The following is a 22,464-nucleotide window of genomic DNA, read 5'->3' on the forward strand; positions in this document are numbered from 1 at the left end:
AGAGAGAATGAAAAGAAAGGAATTAGAAATTATAAGTAAAGGCAACCCTTTCACATAGTTTTGCTGTATAGGGAAGAAAGAAATGAATAGGGGTTAATGTGAAGAGCGGGGTCAAGAGAAAGTTTGTTTTGTTGTGGAAATATGCTAATTAGCATAATCTAGTAAAACCCAAAATAAACATGATAATTTTGGATAAAAAGGAAGATATTTGTCCAGTATTACCAGGTCTGTAGAAAATAAAAACAAGGAAAACAAAATCCAGCCACTTGAATTAGAATAAAAAAAAATGACCACATGAATATATGACTTGAATTCTCAAGTCTCCTTTACCCTGGGCAAAGTTCTCTACTCCCTAAGCTTAACTATTCTTAATTTGTTCATTTGTTAACACAAAGTATTGGAAAAGTATGTCCTCCAAAAATTATGTAAAAATCTATGATTTTACAGAGTGCTAACCTTGATTTACTCCTTTGTGCTCTTAATTTATTGACATTATCCTTATTATGGACAGTATATATTTCAAAAAATTGATTTTTCAGTTATTCTAAAGCTCCAAATGTCTTTTTCTAATAATATTGATGTTATATGAGGTAGTTTATCCTGGCCAGACCACAAAATCATATTAAGTAGCTGAATTATAATACTAGTTATCTGGGAAGATTTAGATATTCAGACTTTTATTTCTATGGGAAAACTTAATTCTAATTTCCAACCCAAGATTCTGGAACACATCTCCCATTATGAAGTGGGCCTGAAGGTGGGAGTGGAAACACAGCCCCCTAGTCACACTCCCCACCCTCACCTTCCAGCAGTGAGGGCAGGACGTTTTCATGACACCAAGGATTCAAGCAATGGGGTAATGGAGATCTTGGACATTTATTTCCTCACTGGTGAAAATTAAATGAAGACTCAGGAGTCACCCCAACTATAGTGATGAGAAGCAAGTTTCAGCAGGCAGAGTGTGTTGGTGAGTTCTTGCTACATAGCCGCTTATATCTTTGAAGACATGTTAAAGTCTTTCTGTGCTGCTCAAGATTTTATGTGTGTGTCCGTGTGCACACACAGGTTATTATTTCTGTCTATACTGAAGGTTTGTTGATCTGCGAACCCAACATCTAAAAAAGTGTCAATGGACACATTTCGTTTCAGATTTCTTATTTCATGATTGAGAGATAAATGTCCATTAAGTAAACTAAAAGCAAATTTATTCCTACGTAGGAAAACTCTGTTTCCTATGTACTATGCACCTACACCCTGCAGTAGGAAATGACCACCCACTCCAGTATTCTTGCCTGGAGAATCCCATGGACAGAGGAGCCTGGAGGGCTACAGTCCATGAGGTCACAAAGGGTTGGACACTACCGAGAAACTAAGCACACACACGCTCTGCACCTATAAGACTGCATAGTAATAATGATGTATGTATTTAATGGTGATGCTTGGGACAGGGAAAAACTGCTGAAGGAAGTTCTGAACATCCATAGTTAAATTATTTTCAGCCTAAATTCAGTACTCTTTATAAATCTTTGAACATTGGTGAACCATATAATTTGGGGGAAAAAGGAATGTTAACCAGAACAGCTCCCAATTATGGGGGTGAGAACTTATGCTTGTTTCCTTAAGTGGAGAGACACTTTATTTAGATCTACTGCAGTAAATTTTTTTTTGAACTTTTCTTCTTGATCTTCTGGGTCATCATTATAACTGTCTCCATTCTGCCTATTGTGAGATGTATAGCTTGTATATTTAGATATACGCTGGACTTTGAGAATTAGAGGTTGCATTCACCTGTTTGTGAGGACATTGAATGATTTAAAATTCACAAGATGGAATTTTCTTTTTTATCTCAAATGCACTAGAGAAGCACTTGAGTTCAAAAGGTTTAGAGTCTTTGTAATTACAATTCATCGAGAGTAAGAATTACAGCTAAGTAATTTTCTTTTCTTGTCTCAAAAGAAATGGGTCCACAGATGTATATTCTGAATACTTAGAGTCTTAATTGCCTGCCATGCAGTAGTATTTAGGAGCTTGATTAAATGGGTTAAGACATCTATAGAAAGGAAACCTCTAAGTAAGAAGGGAATGTACTTGTTAACATTGCTTTTGAGACTGAATTTAAGATTTATAACATCCACCAATTTTTTTGGAAAGTTTAATGTACATGTTTCTGGAAACTAACTAGTTCCCATATATTTTATGCTGATTAATGGGCATTGTTTCTCAATTAATAGTTGCCATTTCAAATCTTTTTACTTTTTAAAAATTGCAGCATCTTAAATACCAAGATCTCTTCTCTATATTCTTCTAAGATATCACTGGTTCTGGTGATCAGGAGCTATTTGTTCAGTCATGACCTGTGGGGCTTTCAAAGTGTCAAGCACCAAGCTGGGTATAATTACATTTTGGTAATTTCTTTCAGCTTTCTGAATCAGGCTAATGAATAGACTCAAGTATTTAAATAACTAGTTGAACTTTCTTAATTGATACAAACTCTCTAATGATTCCACTTTGTCTAGTATGCTACCTGACAGCTTTATCTTAGTATTATGTACTTGATTCATAGTATTCAAAGGTACATGATATTTATATGAACCTTTGTCTTATTGAACTGTATATAGAACATATTCTAAGTTATATTTGAAAGATAAAATATGCTATTTCATAAACTGCAAAAACTAAAACATTGGAATCAATGTTTGTAAATTTAATATTTTATATCAAATTTTTTAGTCTTTTGTAAACTAAAATTTATAAACAAATGATTTTCTCTATGTTTTCACATTGTAAATTTATATGGACACATATTTACTTTTCAATTAAATTAAAATATTCATGTTAATTTATGAAAATTATACCAAATGATTTAATATTTAATTATAAATAATTAAAACAAATATTTGCAGGGTTTTACTGAAGAGTTTTATTGATTTTCTACATTAAAAATAATACGTATTTGGAGGAATAATTGGGTTCATAGTTCATTTTCCTTTAAAAAATCACATCATAAAATGTATATTAGATATTGATCTGGATCATGTTACAAGTGGTTATTAACAAGTTGTGGAAGTTATAATAATTATAAATAAAACCCCAATTTTTAGAATTTCTCATTGAGAATTAACCTTAGCATCACAGATTTGCTCTAGTTAGATTAGAGTCTGAATCCTTGTTCTGGAACAAGGAACATATCTGCCATGTTACATTAAGCAAGTTATGAACTTCTACGAACAGTTGTTTCCTCATCTGTGAGATGGGGCAATAATTACAAAGACTAGAATAATTATGTTAAATACTCAACACCTCTTGATATTTCATGGATATCCAGTAAATGCTACTTCTTTATTATTATTACTCCCACAGTACTATTTTATAGTTCCACCTTGATTATAATCAGAAATTACAACCCAAATTTGGCTTTAGATGACATTAAATTATTTTAAAAAGCAAAACAGTTATTCAGTATATTATGATAGACACCACTAATGTTATCAATAAGAATATTTCAGAGACTGTAAAGGTCAATTCATTTTTCTGAAAAGTAACTCCTTGAGTAACATTTATCTGAATGTGTACATTTTAGTATGTTTGAAAACAATGCTGACACTCTATAATTACTCACATGTTATCATTTGGATTTATTTTATTCTCTTTCTTAATAGAGTATTATATAAAGTCATGTCATTAAGTGTTGTTAAATCTAAGTCACTAGACTTTTAGATCATTCTAAGATTGCTTGCCTATATACTAGTATGAATATACTAATTTTAGAGTTAGTTTTTATTTGATTGTCTTTATTTGAAAAGAGATTTGTGGTGTATTTGTGTTTGACTGTTTCTTTTTGTAGTATCAGAACTAATACACCATAGTAAACAATCTTTGAAGTAAATCTTTGGTACAATATTATACAGGTATATGTTTTGTGAGGTTTGCATGACCACTAAGATACGCTTTAGTATTGTTTAGTTCAGTTCAATCGCTCAATAGTGTCTGACTCTTTACAACCCCATGGACTGCAGCACGCCAGGCCTTCCTGTCCATCACCAACTCCCAGAGATTACTCAAACTCATGTCCATTGAGTTGGTGATGCCATCCAACCATCTCATCCTCTGTCGTCCCCTTCTCCTCCCACCTTCAATCTTTCCCAACATCAGGGGCTTTTCAAATGAGTCAATTCTTCACATCAGGTGGCCCAAGTATTGAAGTTTAGCTTCAGCAGCAGTCTTTCCAATGAGTATTCAGGACTGATTTCCTTTAGGATGGACTGGTTGGATCTTCTTGCAGTCCAAAGGACTCTCAAGAGTCTTCTCCAACACCACAGTTCAAAAGCATCAATTCTTCGGCGCTCAGCTTTCTTTATAGTCCAACTCTCACATCCATACATGACAGCTGGAAAAACCATAGCCTTGACAAGATGGAGCTTTGTTGGCAAAGTAATGTCTCTGCTTTTAAATATGCTGTCTAGGTTGGTCCATGGCACCCCACTCCAGTACTCTTGCCTGGAAAATCCTATGGACGGAAGACCCTGGTGGGCCGCAGTCCATGGGGTCGCTAAGAGTCGGACACGACTGAGCGACTTCACTTTCACTTTTCACTTTTATGCAGTGGAGAAGGAAATGGCAACCCACTCCAGTATTCTTGCCTGGAGAATCCCAGGGAAGGGGGAGCCTGGTGGGCTGCCGTCTATGGGGTCGCACAGAGTCGGACATGACTGAAGCGACTTAGCAGCAGCAGCAGGTTGGTCATAAATTTCCTTCCAAGGAGTAAGCATCTTTAATTTCATGGCTGAAGTCACCATCTACAGTGATTTTTGAGCCCCCCAAAATAAAGTCTGTCACTGTTTCCATTGTTTTCCCATCTATTTGCTGTGAAGTGATGGGACCGGATGCCATGATCTTAATTTTCTGAATATTGAGCTTTAAGCCAACTTTTTCCCTCTCCTCTTTCACTTTCATCAAGAGGCTTTTTAGTTCTTCTTCACTTTCTGCCATAAGGGTGGTGTCATCTGCATATTTGAGGTTACTGATATTTCTCCTGGCAATCTTGATTCCAGTTTGTACTTCATCCAGCCCAGCGTTTCTCATAATGTACTCTGAATATAGTTAAATAAGCAGGGTGACAATATACAGCCTTGACGTACTCCTTTTCCTATTTGCAACCAGTCTGTTGTTCCATGTCCAATTCTAACTGTTGCTTCCTGACCTGCATACAGGTTTCTCAAGAGGCAGGTCAGGTGGTCTGGTATGCCCATCTTTTTCAGAATTTTCCACAGTTTGTTGTGATCCACACAGTCAAAGGCTTTGGCATAGTAAATAAAGCAGAAATAGATGTTTTTCTGGAACTCTCTTGCTTTTTTGATGATCCAGTGGATGTTGTCAATTTGATCTCTGGTTCCACTGCCTTTTCTAAAGCCAGCTTGAACATCTGGAAGTTCACAGTTCACATATATACTCAGGACTTCTTATTAAAAAGGAAACAAAGTCCTTTGCATGTCTTACTCCATTGTCAGGGAAAACAAAAGTGTTAGAACCACAGAAAGAACCACAATTTTGTAAATGACTCTGCTACTCCATTGCTTGTTGAAAACAGGGTGATAATTTTGTACACTGATCATTTTGATGTGTATTTTCCCAAGTTACAAAAACTAATCATTTATGAAACATAATCATTTATGAAGAAATTTCTTTCTTATGAGAAGCCACTAGGTATGTGGGGCTATGAACACTTGAAATTTGGCTTTAATGAATGAGAAATGAAAATTTAAATTTTATTTCCTGTTGATTTCCTTATATTTTAATAGCTATATTTGGTTCAGATTAGATCAGATCAGTTGCTCAGTCATGTCCGACACTTTGCGACCCCATGAATCGCAGCATGCCAGGCCTCCCTGTCCATCACCAACTCCCAGAGTTCACTCAGACTCACGTCCATCGAGTCAATGATGCCATCCAGCCATCTCATCCTCTGTCATCCCCTTCTCCTCTTGCCCCCAGTCCCTCCCAGCATCAGAGTCTTTTCCAATGAGTCAGCTCTTCGCATGAGGTGGCCAAAGTACTGGAATTTCAGCGTTAGCATCATTCCTTCCAAAGAAATCCCAGGGCTGATCTCCTTCAGAATGGACTGCTTGGATCTCCTTGCAGTCCAAGGGACTCTCAAGAGTCTTCTTCAACACCACACTTCAAAAGCATCAATTCTTCGGTGCTCAGGGGATGTCTTATCAGACATTACAGTTACAGATTTATGCATGACTTTCACACATAGTTGGTTATATTAATATCTTGACTTGCTGCAGACAATGCCCAGGGTACAAGTGCCTTGGGGTGACATGTCCTTATACCAGTCTCCTCATTTTGCAGATGATTACAATGCAACATAATGGCAGAGATGAGACTTGGGTTTCCAGATATTGGGTCCCAGCCTCAGCATCCCCAACAGAAATTAATTTCTGATTTCCTTATGCCAAGTGATAAACTTGGATGATGGTGATAATGATATTCAACAACCACAATAATTAAACTCTGTGTCCGTCTCTGTGGTGTACAGATAAGAATGGAGAAAAAGGAGACAGAATAAAGGGAACATTCTTGTGACTACTCTCTGCTTATCTCTCCAGTGAATGTGTTGACAGAAATGACCATATTCTTAATAAACATTATTATTGGGCTTGGTTACAAATCTTTAGTTGAGTTTGCTATGTGAAATCATTAATTTGAGTAACACAACCTTATTTGATAAAGATTAGCATTGATGTGTAAATCCGACAGGGTAACTTTTCAGAATTGTTTTCTGAAAGTAAAATATGGACTATTTTAATAAGAGTAAACTCACCGCACAGGGTCAGTGATTTGACAATTAAAGGGCCATTGCACATAAATTATGAAACAAATGCCAAAAGCCATCTAGAGACTGAGTCAAGAATCTTTATATCTTCTTTTCAGTTATATGCTAGCTGTTTGATATTTTGTTCTTTTGTTAGAACAGAATATCAAGCAAGTAGTATATAAGAGGAAAATAAGTACAATGGATATGCCCTTCAAAGTTACCATAACAGTGACAGAACAGAGAACAAACTGCCACATCGCTGCTTTCGCTTTCCCAGTCTAGATTTCACAATAGATCTCTCAGATATAAGAGTCTTTTTATCATTAACATTTATTTTTAGGAGGGCATATATAAGAAATTCTGATCCAGGGCACTTTAGTAACAGTTTCAGCAGTGTTTTTGCAAGATCAAATATTTTAAGATTTCATAACTTCTAATTCAGAGTGCTAGAGAATGTGTAGTAAAATTTTAGTAGAAACTTATAAAATTTCTACCAGAAATTATAATCAGGCTCAAGTTCTGTTTCAAATGTGTTCTTGCAATTAACAGTGCTAAGCTGTTAACTGTCTATAGGAGCTAATCTTATGTTTAAAAACTGCTTATAATATTCTGGTGTTGTATATGAATATGTGAAGTGACTCCTGTCATCAATAAAATTTTGTTTGTGGAAAGAGCAAGTGCTCTGAGCTTTAAATATTAGTATATTTTGAATTTGCCATGAATGCATGTGCTTTTTATTTCCTTGCGACATTGTTTTGAAATCCTCTGTTTAAATTGTTCTTCTCTGAGCTTTAGTAATAATTATAGGTTCATATTGTGTAGTTCATCAAATCTTGGGCAGAAAACAACAGAAATAATACAAAAGAGACCCTGAATTTAGAAAAACAGAGCCAAAAGCTGAGTTTAAAGTTAATAACACTTCTTTTGGGTCTATATGATTCATGTTGGATATCTGCATAGATTGATATACTTCTTTCTTGATGTGCAACTCCTTTTTCATCTTTGTAGGTAACCTGTGAATATAAAATTGACACTCATGTAAACTGCTTTCTCCTGTTCCATTGGAAAGGTGTCTGTGTCGAACTACAGGAAATAAGGGCATGCATACACATTTCTCATGATAAATTAATAATGAAGAGAGAAAAGTATCATTGCTACATTGTAAATTATACAGTTAGGCGATTTATTTAGTATCTTAAACACCTAGGAAATTTCATAGTTGGCAACAGTCGGAAACACGTATTAATTGCATGTAGCAATCCCACATCTGAAATAAAAGAACATCAGGAATAGACCAATTCTTGTTTCCTTTTGAATATCATATTTTAATTTCTTTTATGTTTCTTTAATCTTTTCAGCAGAGCTTAAGGATTTGGAAGATGTTGATTAAAGCATTTCCTTCGATTAATTATATTTTGGCTTTCAACTGTTTTATTTTATTTTAAAATGAAGTGCACACACATTGTCTGGATTATAGGAGCATCTGCTCTTCCCAGTCTCTGCAAATATTTATATAAATCTTACTGCCACCCTGTTCCCTCCAACTTCTCACTGCTTAGCTAATCCTGATTGCATCTCCTCATTAAGCCATCTTCAGGATATGGAAACATAAATAAAACAGACTAACAGCCTACATTTCAGGGATATTTGTGTGCATGGTTTGCCATTTAACTCATGTTATTAAATACTCAGAATTTATTCTGAAATCATAGGTTTCCCTTACTTCTGCTTTCTTTATTTATACATCTGATTACTGTTAACCTAAAAACTATTTTGGATAAAATACCTTGGTCCTTATCAAGAGGATACACTATTTTGAAGCAAGGTCTATGAAATTATTATGATTGAAAATTTAGAATGTAGTAGGAAGTTTAAAGGTAACACATAAATATTGAATATCTTCTGTTTGTTTTCCTTTCAACTATTTTAGTATTTGTTCCCTCCTTTTTTGTGTGTCTATGGGCTAAGAGAACATATAAAGATAGTACCTCTCCACGGGGATGGAATGCTAATACTTTCCATAATAATTGGCCTTCACCTGGGTTTCCTTAACTAATTATGGTTTTCATATGGGGACAGTACTTTAATCTGGGATCTTAGCTGTATTTCATGCTTTGATACAGAAGGAGAGACATTGATTTGACTTCGTTTTGCAATTTGTCCTTTGCCCATGCAGTTTCTATAGAGAGAATGATTTTTTTTTTTGATAGTAAATTTCTAAGACAGAATTTCTGTTCTTGCAGCTTTATGTAATTATGTTCAAAGGGTTTGAATTAAAATGGAACAGATGTGTCCATCTTTAATTATGGTGTAACAAATTGTGTTACTCTAAGTCTTTATTAAGTGAAACGCTCATCTTTATGTAATAACGGGTCAGACAGTTTCAAAATGATATCGGTGAACACAGTGCATTGCCTATTCCAATTAGACTTCAAAAGGACTGTTAAAACTCAGAGGCTATGTACGTAGAGCCAGAAGAAACTATGGAAAATACATACACATACACATATTTGGTTTTTTTATTCGAATTTAAGTGAAAACAATCGTTAGAAATATATGATGAATTTTAATGTCATCTAAATAAGACTAAAATGTAATATTTGTTTTTACAGATCTGTCTGCTGAGTAGTGGAAATATACAACTCGGTACTGGAAAATACCATTTTAGGATTTCCTGAAAACCCTTTTGTATTTCTTTATGTAAACATTGCCTTTTAAATGAGTAGCCAGGAAAGGTTTTTTATTTTCATTACTTCTAAGTTAGTACAACAAAATCCTTTTATCTACTTGGTGGTTGAGTTGTTCAGTTGTGTCTGACTCTTCCAACCCCATGGACTGTAGCCCACAAGGCTCCTCTGTCCTTGGGATTTTCCAGGCAAGAATTTTGGGGTAGGTTGCTTTTTCCTTCTCTAGGGGATCTTCCTGACCCAGGGATCAAACCTGTGTCTCCTTCATTGATGGCAGTCTTGCAGGTGTATTATTTTCCAGCTAAGCCAGCACGGAAGCTACTTAAAGAACCAAAAATGATATTAGCAAGAATGATATGAATTGGCACAGATCCTGTGATGTGAGTCCCACCCCACTGTTTTCATTTCTGTAGTTTGTACCAAAATTCCTTTATGCTTTGAAATGTCTTCAACTCCTCATATTTTTGCCTTCCCATAACCCTATCTGTTACCCCATTATTATTTTTATTTCCTGAGTTTTTCTTCTTGACATACTCCCTGCTCCATTTTTCAGCACTACCCTGATTCAGGATCCATTACCCTATAGCCAGGTTCTTGCAACATCTTTCTAATGAGCTTTCTTGAACCTTATTTCCCCTTTTCATTCTTTAATTCATTACCAATTCAGTGTAAAAATAATAATTCTGTATGACGCATTATTTCTTAAACTATTGTGATGGATGCAGACAAACCTCAAAAATATTGTGGGTTCCGTTTCAGATCATCACAAGAAAGTGAATATTGCAATAAAGGGAGTCATACAAATTTTTTGTTCTCTCAGTGTGTATAAAAGTTATATTTGAAATATACTGTAGACTACTAAATGTGTAATGACATTATGTCTAAAAAAACCTATATAACTTTAATTAAAAAAATACTTTGTTAAAAAGTCCTAACCATCAGCAAGCCTTCAGTAAGTCAAAATCTTTTTGCATTAGTAGCATTAAATATCCCTGGTCACCATAACAAATATAATATTGAAAAAGTTTGCAATTATTATGAGAATTATCAAAATATGACACAGGCATGAGGTGAACAAATGCTGTTGGAAAAAATGGTGCTGATAGACTAGCTCAACTCAGGATTGCCACAAACCTTCAATTTGCAAAAAATTCAGTATCTGTGAAACAGATAAAGCGAAGCACAAGAAAACAAGGTATGCTTATATAAGTTGTCTATTATGTGAAGCCATGCTTTTAAGTCTGATCTTCACGATCATCTGTAATCCATAACACTCTCTTCTCTCTGCTCCTCAATAAAATTCCCTGGTGGCTGAGTCAGTAAAGAATGCACCTGCAATGCAGGAGACCTCCTGCAGCACAGGAGACCTAGGTTTGATCCCTGGGTCTGGAAGATCCCCTGGAGAAGGGAAAGGCTGCCCACTTCAGTGTTCTGGCCTGGAAAATCCCATGGACAGAGGAACCTGGTGGGCTATAGTCCATGGGATCCCAAGAGTCACTAGTGATGCAATCTTCTTCCATAAAGTGCCTTCACTTTCAGTAATAAAACCAATTTCCTCCAAGCAGGGTTATTCATTGTATCCCAACATGTATACCTTTATCCTCACCTCCATGTACTTTCTCCAACATAGGATGCCCTGGAAAGTTTCTCATTAAACTCATCCCTTTTCTTGAAAGGCCAGATTCTTCATTCTGTTTTTGTTCCCTTTTCCCTGTTTCTGAGATATCAATTCAGTTTTGATTCATACATGGTTTTTTGAACTCATTTTGAGTCCTCATAAAGATTTTCATCTCCTAGGGTCTTATTCAGAGTGAATAAATAGAGTCTTAATCAGAATGACTAAAGCAGAAGTATAAATTGGTTGATCAATTGACATTCCTTCTTTGAAGGATTAATTGCTGAGACTGTCTTCATGTTTATTGGGATGGGCAAGGGGAAGAAACATGAGATGGGTAAAAGAGAAAATTTTGGAAGCAAATATTTTATTTTATTGCAATATGCAAAAAATTGTTGGTTTCAAGGAAGCAAGTACACTAAATTCAAAGTTGAGGAAAAAAAAGAGTAAACGTCACAGAGCTATAGGAAACACCAGATGTTGAAAGAGAATCTTACCAGAATAGTCTTCTTCAGCTTCATCTCTTGGGAATGAATTACAACAGTGAACCAAAATAAGCATTAAGAAACTATAGAGGACATTAAGTGACAGTGCAGAGCTAATAGATTTTGAAACAGAAGACACACCCAGGAAGCCATTATGAGTGAGTGTGTCCCTTTAATATTCAGAGAGGCTGCTCTGGGTCCTTCTGCTTTCACAGAAATCTCTCTTTTGCTTCCCACTCTCTTCCCTCAGTAGACAAACACAGCCACAGTTTCAGGATCCAAGGAAGGGAACAAGGATTGATTTTCTCATTCCATCAGGGCAACAGGGTAGCTGATGTATTGGGTTGGCCCAAAAGTTCATATGGATTTTTTCATAAAATATTATGGAAAAACTCAAATGAAGTTTGGTGCCAACTCAATAGTTTGATACTATCTCCTGCTAATCCTCAACACAGAACTCTGAATTCTTATCTATGGACTAAGAACACCTTTGGTGGTAGTTTAGTCGCTAAGGTGTGTCTGACTCTTTGCAACGCTATAAACTGTAGCCCACCAGGTTCTTCTGTCCATGAGATTTCCCAGGCAAGAATACTGGAGTGGGTTGCCATTTCCCGCTCAAGGGGTTCTTCCTTAATCAGGGGTCTAACTGCGTCTACTACATTGCATGTGGGTTCTTTACTGACTGAGCCACCAGGGAAGCCCCTAGAATACCTTTAGCTCTGATGAATTAGGAATAAGATAAGATAAGTTCAGTTCAGTTCAGTCACTCAGTCGTGTCCGACTCTTTGCAACCCCATGGACTGCAGCATTCCAGGCCTCCCTGTCCATCACCAACTCCCAGAGTTTACTCAAACTAATGTCCATTGAGTCAGTGATGCCATCCAACCATCTCATTCTCTGTTGTCCTCTTCTCCCCCTACCTTCAATCTTTGCCAGCTTCAGGGTCTTTTCAAATGAGTCAGTTTTTCGCATCAGGTGGCCAAAGTAGTGGAGTTTTAGCTTCAGCATCAGCCTTTCAATGAATATTCAGGACTGATTTCCTTTAGGATTGACTGGTTGGATCTCCTTGCAGTCCGAGGGACTCTCAAGAGTCTTCTCCAACACCACAGTTCAAAAGCATCAATTCTGTGGCACTAAGCTTTCTTTACACTCCAACTCTCACATCCATACATGACTACTGGAAAAAACATAGCCTTGATGGGATGGACCTTTGAGGGCAAAGTAATATCTCTGCTTTTTAATAAGCTGTCTAGGTTGGTCATAACTTGTCTTCCAAGGAGCAAGCGTCTTTTCTTCCAAGAAGCAAGTGTCTTTTAATTTCATGGCTGCAGTCATCATCTGCAGTGATTTTGGAGACCCCCAAAATAAGTCTGTCACTGTTTTCCCTTCCATTTGCCATGAAGTGATGGGACTGGATGCCATGATCTTAGTTTTCTGAATGTTGAGTTTTAAGCCAACTTTTTCATTCTCCTCTTTCATCTAGAGGATTTTTAGTTCTTCACTTTCTGCTACAAGGGTGGTATCATCTCCATATCTGAGGTTATTGATATTTCTCCCAGCAATCTTGATTCCAGCTTGTGCTTCATCCAGCCCAGCGTTTCTCATGATGTCCTCTGCATATAAGTTAAATAAGCAGGGTGACAATATACAGCCTTGACCTACTCCTTTCCTGATTTGAAACAAGTCTGTTGTTCCATGTGCAGTTTTAACTGTTGCTTCCTGACCTGCATACAGATTTCTCAAGAGGCAGGTCAGGTGGTCTGGTATTCCCATCTCTTTAAGAATATTCCACAGTTCGTGGTGATGCACACAGTCAAAGGCTTTGGCATAGTCAGTAAAGCAGAAGTCGATGTTTTTCTGGGACACTCTTGCTTTATCAATGATCCAACAAATGTTGGAAGTTTGATCTCTGGTTCCTCTGCATTTTCTAAATCCAGCTTGAATATCTGGAAGTTCACGATTCACATACTGTTAAAGCCTGGCTTGGAGAATCTTTAGCATTACTTGGCTAGCGTGTGAGATGAGTGCAATTGTGCAGTAGTTTGAGCATTCTTTGGCATTGCCTTTCTTTGGGATTGGAATGAAAACTGACCTTTTCCAGTCCTGTGGCCACTGCTGAGTTTTCCAAATTTGCTGACATATTGAGTGCAACATTTTCACAGCGTCATCTTTTACAATTTGAAATAGCTCAACTGGAACTCCATCGTCTACACTAGCTTTGTTTGTAGTTATGCTTTCTAAGGCCCGTTTGACTTTGCATTCCAGGATGTCTGGCTCTAGGTGAGTGATAATACCATCGTGATTATCTGGGTCATGAAGATCTTCTTGTACAGTTCTGTGCATTCTTTCCACTTATTTTTAATATCTTCTGCTTTTGTTAAGTTCATATCCTTTCTGTCCTTTATTGTGCCATCTTTGAATGAAATGTTCCCTTGGTATCTCTAATTTTCTTGATCTCTAATCTTTCCCATTCTATTGTTTTCCTCTATTTCTTTGCACTGATCACTGAGGAAGGCTTTCTTATTTCTTTTGCTATTCTTTAGAACTCTGCATTCAAATGTGTGTATCTTTCCTTTTCTCCTTTGCCTTTTGCTTCTCTTCTTTCACAGCTATTTGTAAGGCCTCTTCAGACAACCATTTTGCCTTTTTGCATTTCTTTTACTTGGGGATGGTTTGATCCCTGCCTCTGTACAATGTCACGAACCTCATTCTGTAGTCCTTCAGGAACTCTATCAGATCTAGTCCCTTAAATCTATTTCTTACTTCCACTGTATAATCATAAGGGATTTGATATTGGTCATATCTGAATGGTCTAGTGGTTTTCCCTACTTTCTTCACTTTAAGTCTGAGTTTGGTATTAAGGTGTTCATGATCTGAGCCACAGTCAGCTCCTGGTCTTGTTTTTGTGACTGTATAGAGCTTCTCCATCTTTGGCTGCAAAGAACATAATCAATCTGATTTCGGTGTTGATCATCTGGTGATGTCCATGTGTAGAGTCTTCTCTTGTGTTGTTTGAAGAGTCTGTTTGCTATGACCAGTGCGCTATTTTGGGAAAACTCTATTAGCCTTTGCCCTGCTTCATTCTGTACTCCAAGCCCAAATTTGCTGTTACTCCAGATATCTCTTGACTTCTACTTTTGTATTCCAGTCTCCTGTAATGAAAAGGACATCTTATTTGGGTGTTAGTTCTAGAAGGTCTTGTAGGTCTTCATAGAACCGTTCAACTTCAGCTTCTTCAGTGTTACTGGTTGGGGCATAGACTTGGATTACTGTGATATTGAATGGTTTGCCTTGGAAACGAACAGAGATCATTCTGTCATTTTTGAGATTGCATCCAAGTACTGCATTTCAGACTCTCTTGTTGACTCTGATGGCTATTCCATTTCTTCTACGGGATTCTTGCCTGCACTAGTTGATATAATAGTCATCTGAGTTAAATTCACCCATTCTAGTCCATTTTTGCTTTCTGATTCCTAAAATGTTGATGTTCACTCTTGCCATCTCCTGTTTGATCATTTCCAATTTGCCTTGATTCATGGACCTAACATTCCAGGTTCCTATGCAATATTGCTCTTTACAGCATTGGACTTTACTTCCATCACCAGTCATATCTACAATTGGCTGTTGTTTTTGCTTTGGCTCCATCCCTTCATTCTTTCTGGAGTTATTTCTCCACTGATCTCCCGTAGCATATTGGGCACCTGCTGACATGGGGCATTCATCTTTCAGTGTCCTATCTTTTTGCCTTTTTATACTGCTCATGGGGTTCTCAAGGCAAGAATACTGAAGTGGTCTGGCATTCCCTTCTCCAGTGGACCACGTTTTGTCAGAAGTATAAATTAAGAACTCTAATTAAATTACTTATCTACTTTAAAAAAAAATGAAGAAAAGATTGATTGTTGGGTTCTCTTGATATACTAAGTGTATTTTTATGACCTGAACATATACAACAAATAGGATTTTTCTTATTCTTTAGTAACCAATCTAAAGTAACAAAAATCTCATTGAAATTAAAAAGTGTAGAGATGGAAATTAAAAGTAGTATAACTAGAGTGAAATGCTACAAATTAGTGACATCTTATTAGATAAACAGATCTGTTATTGTAAATCAAATAACTAGGTGTAAAGTGGACATGGCTTCAGTGAAGATGTTCATTTCTTGTCTTTCATTTTTATAATACCAAAATTATGTTTATTGTAGAAAATTTGGACAGAGGGAATAATTGAAACAAAAATGTTACCTTTAATCTCATTCTACCATTTAGTAATAATCTCAGTCAATATATTGGTCACCATCTTTCCAAGAGGTAGTTTTGCAGAAATAGACATTCTCCTTTTACAAAAATATCACATTATATGCTACTTGATAAAAACTTTTTACTTAACATCATGTAGTCATTTCCCACATCAATAACGTATTATGCTAAAAGTTTTATGCCCAATATTAAGAAACACTAAATGCAGAATTGCTCCCATTTTACTTATTAGTAGACCAATTTAGTTACAAAAACTTATTTAAAATCACATATTTAGCAAATACTAAATTTGCTTTTAAATGCTAATTTAAAAAGTCACATTTCATAAGATATCATTAGTTTTTCATCACTCGAAACATTATTTTGAGTCACCACTTTTTTAGAGTCTATCATCTATTCTTGTGTATCTCTTTATGGTGCTGTTACTGGAAATCTTATCCCAAGATATACGTATTCATTTACATCTCATTAAGAATTAAGACTTTTAGTATTATTTTAATTGCCACAATATAACAATATATCATCAAGATTTTAAAAGTGATTTTATTTACAACAAACTCATCAGTAGAAATTGTGTGGTCAGACTTTAGGAATAGCTATTATACATGTGTTAATTTTCTCTAATACCATTTTTTTTTAGCAGTCTCAGTCATATTTATATCTGTCTATAAGAGACTGGGATTGAGAATTAAATTCTACTTACTAAAATTTGGTTTATAATTTTTACATTTATGTTCATGTTTTGCTTTGGGGGAGGTTTATTTGCTTTTCTTTTTCTAATTGCTTCTCTTAAGGTGAAAACTGAGGTTGACCTCCTTTAATATAGATACTTAGCACTATAATTTCCCCCTTAATATTGCTTTCTGATATTTAGTGTTTACTCAGTTTAAAATATTTTCTAATTTTCCTTATTTCTCCTTTGATTCATCAGTTATTTGGAAATGTGTTATTATTTTTTAAATATTTGATGATTTCCAGAGATTGTTCTGTTGTTGATTTCTATTTTAATTCTGTTGTAGTCAGAGAACATTTTTATGACCTGAATAATTTTGAACTTATTGAGACTTATTTTATGGCCTAAATTGTGGTCTATCTTGGCAAATTGTTTGTTCTTGAAAAGAATGTGTATTTTGATGTTGGGTGTAGTGTTTCATGAATATTCTTTAAGCTTGTATAGTTTTTAAATTGGACTGTGGTTGATTCACAATGTTGTGTTTATTTCTACTATATAGCAAATTGAACCAGTTATACATTTATATATATCCAGTCTTTTTTAAGTTCTTTTCCCATATTGTCGATTACAGAGTATTGAATAGAGTTTCCCATGCTACACAGTAGATTTTTATTCATTATCTATTTTATATATAACAGGGTGCATGTGAATCCCAATATCCCAATTTATTCCTCCTCTCCCCTTCAGTAAACATAAGTTTGTTTTCTATCTCTGTGACTCTATTTCGGTTTTGTAACTAAGTTCATTTGTACCGTTTTTTAGATTCCACACATATGCAATATCATATTTTTTTTAGTTTACATATAAGCAATATTTGTCTTTTTCTGTTTGACTTACTTCACTTAGTATGACAACCTCTAGGTCTGTCCATGTTGCTACAAGTGACATTATTTTGTTCCTTTTCATGGTTAAGCAATATTCCATTGTATATATGTACCACTCTTTTTTATCTGTTCTTCTGTTGATGGATTTAGGTTGCTTCCAGATCCTGGATATTGTAAATAGTGCTTCAGGGAACACTGGATTGCATGTATATTTTTGAATTATGCTTTTCTCTGGATATGTGACCAAGAGTGAGATTGCTGGATTGTACAGTAGCTCTGTTTTTAGTTTTTAAAGAAACCTTCTTACTGTTCTCCATAGTGACTATATAAGTGTATGTTCCACCAACAATGTAGGTGGATTTCCTTTTCTCTACACCCTCTACAGTATTTATTATTTGTAGACTTATTGATGATGGCCATTCTGACTGGTGCAAGCTTATATCGCATTGTAGTTTTGATTTATTTAATAAATAGAGGTGTTGAACATCTTTTCATGTGCTTTTTTGTTTGCATATTAAGTTGCTTGAAGTTATTCCACAGCTAATTGATGGCCCTTAAAGGTACATGGGTTTCAGTAGTTGCGGAGTGTGGGCTCAGTAGTTGTGGTGCACAAGCTCAGTTGCTCTACCGCATGTGGAATCCTCCCTGACCAGGGATCAAATCTGTGTCCCCTGATTTGGCTGGCAGATTCTTAACCATTGGACCACCAGGGAAGTCCTTTAATTTTTCAAATATTTCTTTCTCTATGTATTTCATTTTTATTAATTTCTGTTACATTTTCAATTTTACCAATCTTTTGCGAGGCCTAATCTACCTCTAGGACTTCTCCGGTGGCTCAGTGTTAAAGACTCCACTGCCAGTTCAGGAGATGTGGGCTGGATCTTGGGGTTGGGAAGATCCCCTGGAGAAAGAAACAGCAACCCACTCTGGTATTCCTGCCTGGGCAATCCCATGTACAGAGGAGTCTGGAAGGCTTTAGTCCATGGGATCGCAAAAGACTCAGACATGACTTAGTGACTAAACAATAACAATGGTCTACGTGGGTCATGGTGGAGAGGTCTGACAGAACGTGGTCCACTGGAGAAGGGAATGGCAAACCACTTCAGTATTCTTGCCTTGAGAACACCATTAACAGTATGAAAAGGCAGAACGATAGGATACTGAAAGAGAAACTCCTCAGGTCAGTAGGTGCCCAATATGCTACTGGAGATCAGTGGAGAAATAACTCCAGAAAAAATGAAGGGATGGAGCCAAAGCAAAAACAATACCCAGCTCTGGATGTGACTGGTGATAGAAGCAAGGTCCAATGCTGTAAAGAGCAATATTGCATAGGAACCTGGAATGTCAGGTCCATGAATCAAGGCAAATTGGAAGTGGTCAAACAGGAGATGGTAAGACAGAACGTTGACATTCTAGGAATCAGTGAACTAAAATGGACTGGAATGAGTGAATTTAACTCAGACGACCATTATATCTACTACTGTGGGCAGGAATCCTTTAGAAGAAATGGAGTAGCCATCATGGTCAACAAAGAGTCTTAAATGCAGTACTTGGATGCAGCCTCAAACACGACAAAATGATCTCTGTTTCCAAGGCAAACCATTCAGTATCACAGTAACCCAAGTCTATTCCCCAAACAGTAACGCTGAAGAAGCCGAAGTTGAACGGTTCTATGAAGACCTACAAGACCTTTTAGAACTAACACCCAAAAAAGATGTCCTTTTATTTATAGGGGACTGGAATGCAAAAGTAGGAAGTCAAGAAACACCTGGAGTAACAGGCAAATTTGGCCTTGGAGTACAGAATGAAGCAGGGCAAAGGCTAATAGAGTTTTGCCAAGAGAACACACTGGTCATAGCAAACACACTCTTCCAACAACACAAGAGAAGACTCTACACATGGACATCACCAGATGGCCAACACCGAAATCAGATTGATTATATTCTTTGCAGCCAAAGATGGAGAAGCTCTATACAGTCAGCAAAAACAAGACCGGGAGCTGACTGTGGCTCAGATCGTGAACTCCTTATTGCCAAATTCAGACTTAAATTGAAGAAAGTAGGGAAAACCACTAGTCCATTCCGGTATGACCTAAATCAAATCCCTTATGATAATACAGTAGAAGTGAGAAATAAATTTAAGGGACTAGATCTGAAAGATAGAGTGCCTGATGAACTATGGATGGAGGTTCATGACATTGTACAGGAGACAGGGATCAAGACCATCCCCATGGAAAAGAAATGTGGAAGAGCAAAATGGCTGTCTGGGGAGGACTTACAAATAGCTGAAAAGCAAAGGAGAAAAGGAAAGATATAAACATCTGAATGCAGAATTCCAAAGAATAGCAAGGAGAGAAGAGAAAGCCTTCCTCAGCGATCAATGCAAAGAAATAGAGGAAAACAACAGAATGGAAAAGACTAGAGATCTCTTCAACAAAATTAGAGATACCAAGGGAACATTTCATTCAAAGATGGGCTCAATAAAGGACAAAAATGATATGGACCTAACAGAAGCAGAAGATATTAAGAAGAACTGGCAAGAATACACAGAAGAACGGTACAAAAAAGATCTTCACGACCCAAATAATCATGATGGTGTGATCACTCACCTAGAGCCAGACATCCTGGAATGTGAAGTCAAGTGGGCCTTAGGAAGCATCACTATGAACAAAGCTAGTGGAGGTGATGGAATTCCAGTTGAGCTATTTCAAATCCTATAAAGATGATACTGTGAAAGTGCTGTACTCAATATGCCAGCAAATTTGGAAAACTCAGCAGTGGCCACAGGACTGGAAAAGGTCAGTTTTCATTCCAATCCCAAAGAAAGGCATTGCCAATGAATGCTCAAACTTCTGCACAATTGCACTCATCTCACACGCTAGTAAATTAATGCTCAAAATTCTCCAAGCCAGGCTTCAGCAGTATGTGAACTGTGAACTTCCTGATGTTCAAGCTGGTTTTAGAAAAGGCAGAGGAACCAGAGATCAAATTGCCAACATCTGCTGGATAATGGAAAAAGCAAGAGAGTTCCAGAAAAACATCTATTTCTGCTTTATTTACTATGCCAAAGCCTTTGACTGTGTGGATCACAATAAACTGGAAAATTCTGAAAGAGATGGGAATACCAGACCACCTGACCTGCCTCTTGAGAAACCTGTATGCAAGTCAGGAAGCAACAGTTAGAACTGGACATGGAACAACAGACTGCTTCCAAATAGGAAAAGGAGTACGTCAAGGCTGTGTATTGTCACCCTGCTTAATTTACTTACATGCAGAGTACATCATGAGAACCACTTTTCTGGAAGAAGCACAAGCTGGAATCAAGATTGTTGGGAGAAATATCAATAACCTCAGGTATTCAGATGACACCACCCTTATGGCAGAAAGTAAAGAGGAACTAAAAAGCCTCTTGATGAAAGTGAAAGAAGAGACTGAAAAAGTTGGCTTAAAGCTCAACATTCAGAAAATGAAGATCATGGCATCTGGTTGCATCACTTCATGGGAAATAGATGGGGAAACAGTGGAAACAGTGTCAGACTTTCTTTTTTGGGCTCCAAAATCACTTCAGATGGTGATTGCAGCCATGAAATTAAAAGATGCTTACTCCTTGGAAGGAAAGTTATGAACAACCTAGATAGCATATTCAAAAGCAGAGACATTACTTTGCCAACAAAGGTCCGTCTAGTCAAGGTTATGGTTTTTCCAGTGATCATGTATGGATGTGAGCGTTGGACTGTGAAGAAAGCTGAGCATGAAGAATTGATGCTTTTGAACTGTGGTGTTGGAGAAGACTCTTGAGAGTCCCTTGGACTGCAAGGAGATCCAACCAGTCCATTCTAAAGATCAGTCCTGGGTGTTCTTTGGAAGGAATTATGCTAAAGATGAAACTACAATACTTTGGCCACTGCATGCAAAGAGTTGACTCATTGGAAAAGACTCTGATGCTGGGAGAGATTGGGGGCAGGAGGAGAAGGGGACGACAGAGAATGAGATGACTGAATGGCATCACTGACTCGATGGACGTGAATTTGAGTGAACTCCGGGAGTTGGTGATGGACAGGGAGGCCCCGGCGTGCTGCAATTCATGCGGTTGCAAAGAGTCAGACACAACTGAGGGACTGAACTGAACTGAACTGAACATCTAATTCTATTCAGCATATTTTTTATCTTAGTCACTGTAGTTTTTTATCTCTAGAAGTAATATCTGTGTCTTTTTTATATTTCATGTCTCTTTAATTTTGTAACACAATATTGTTATTATACGCATTTTGTTGGCCTTCTTCACTAATACCAGCATGTGTTACGGGAGAAGGCAATGGCACCCTCCTCCAGTACTCTTGCCTGGAAAATCCTATGTACAGAGGAGCCTGGTAGGCTGCAGCCCATGTGGTCACCAAGAGTCAGACACGACTGAACAACTTCACTTTCACTTTTTAGTTCATGCATTGGAGAAGGAAATGGCAACCCACTCTAGTGTTCTTGCCTGGAGAATCCCAGGGACGGGGAAGCCTGGAGGGCTGGCGTCTGTGGGGTCGCACAGAGTCGGACACGACTGAAGCGAATTAGCAGCAGCAGCATGTGTTAGTTCTGAATCAGTTTCGTTTTATTGATTATTCTCCTCATCATGGTTCATATTTTCCTGTTTACAAGTTTGTTCATCTTTGACTGTGTGCTGTACATTGTGAAAATTACCGTTTGAGTACTGCATCTTTTGTATTCCTATAAATATGCTTGAACTTTATTCCAAGATAGTTATTTGGAAACTGATTTCCAAAAGGAAAAGTTTTGATTTCCAAAAAAGGAAAGTTTGATCCTTTTTTGTTTTTCAATTATGACTTTTTCACCGGGTCTAGTTTTGTGCTCATCCTGGGGTTAATTTTTTCCTCCCCCTACAGCAAGACCTTTGTGAGTGGTCATTACCTGTGAATGAGTTTTCTCAGTCTCGATGATCGGAAGAGGCACTCTTCCTAACTCTGTGTTAATGTCAAGCATTGTTTCTGTCGATTTTCCCCTGGCTTAGGGTAGTGTCCACATGTGCATGCACT

The 22,464-nt window shown here is 36.9% G+C and overlaps 1 protein-coding gene across 2 annotated transcripts in view; it reads left to right on the top strand.

Moving 5' to 3' along the window:
• The first annotated feature begins 769 nt into the window (after positions 1-769).
• The window catches only part of CSNK2A2IP (casein kinase 2 subunit alpha' interacting protein), a 138,970-nt gene continuing 117,275 nt past the window's right edge, over positions 770-22,464 (top strand). For both annotated transcript variants that reach the window (XM_070786705.1, XM_070786709.1), the window contains exon 1: positions 770-967. The gene's annotated coding sequence lies outside the window, so the exon portion shown is untranslated. The remainder of the gene's footprint in view (positions 968-22,464) is intronic.

The sequence above is a fragment of the Bos indicus genome, chromosome 1 (assembly GCF_029378745.1).
Source record: "Bos indicus isolate NIAB-ARS_2022 breed Sahiwal x Tharparkar chromosome 1, NIAB-ARS_B.indTharparkar_mat_pri_1.0, whole genome shotgun sequence".
Taxonomy (NCBI): Eukaryota; Metazoa; Chordata; class Mammalia; order Artiodactyla; family Bovidae; genus Bos; species Bos indicus.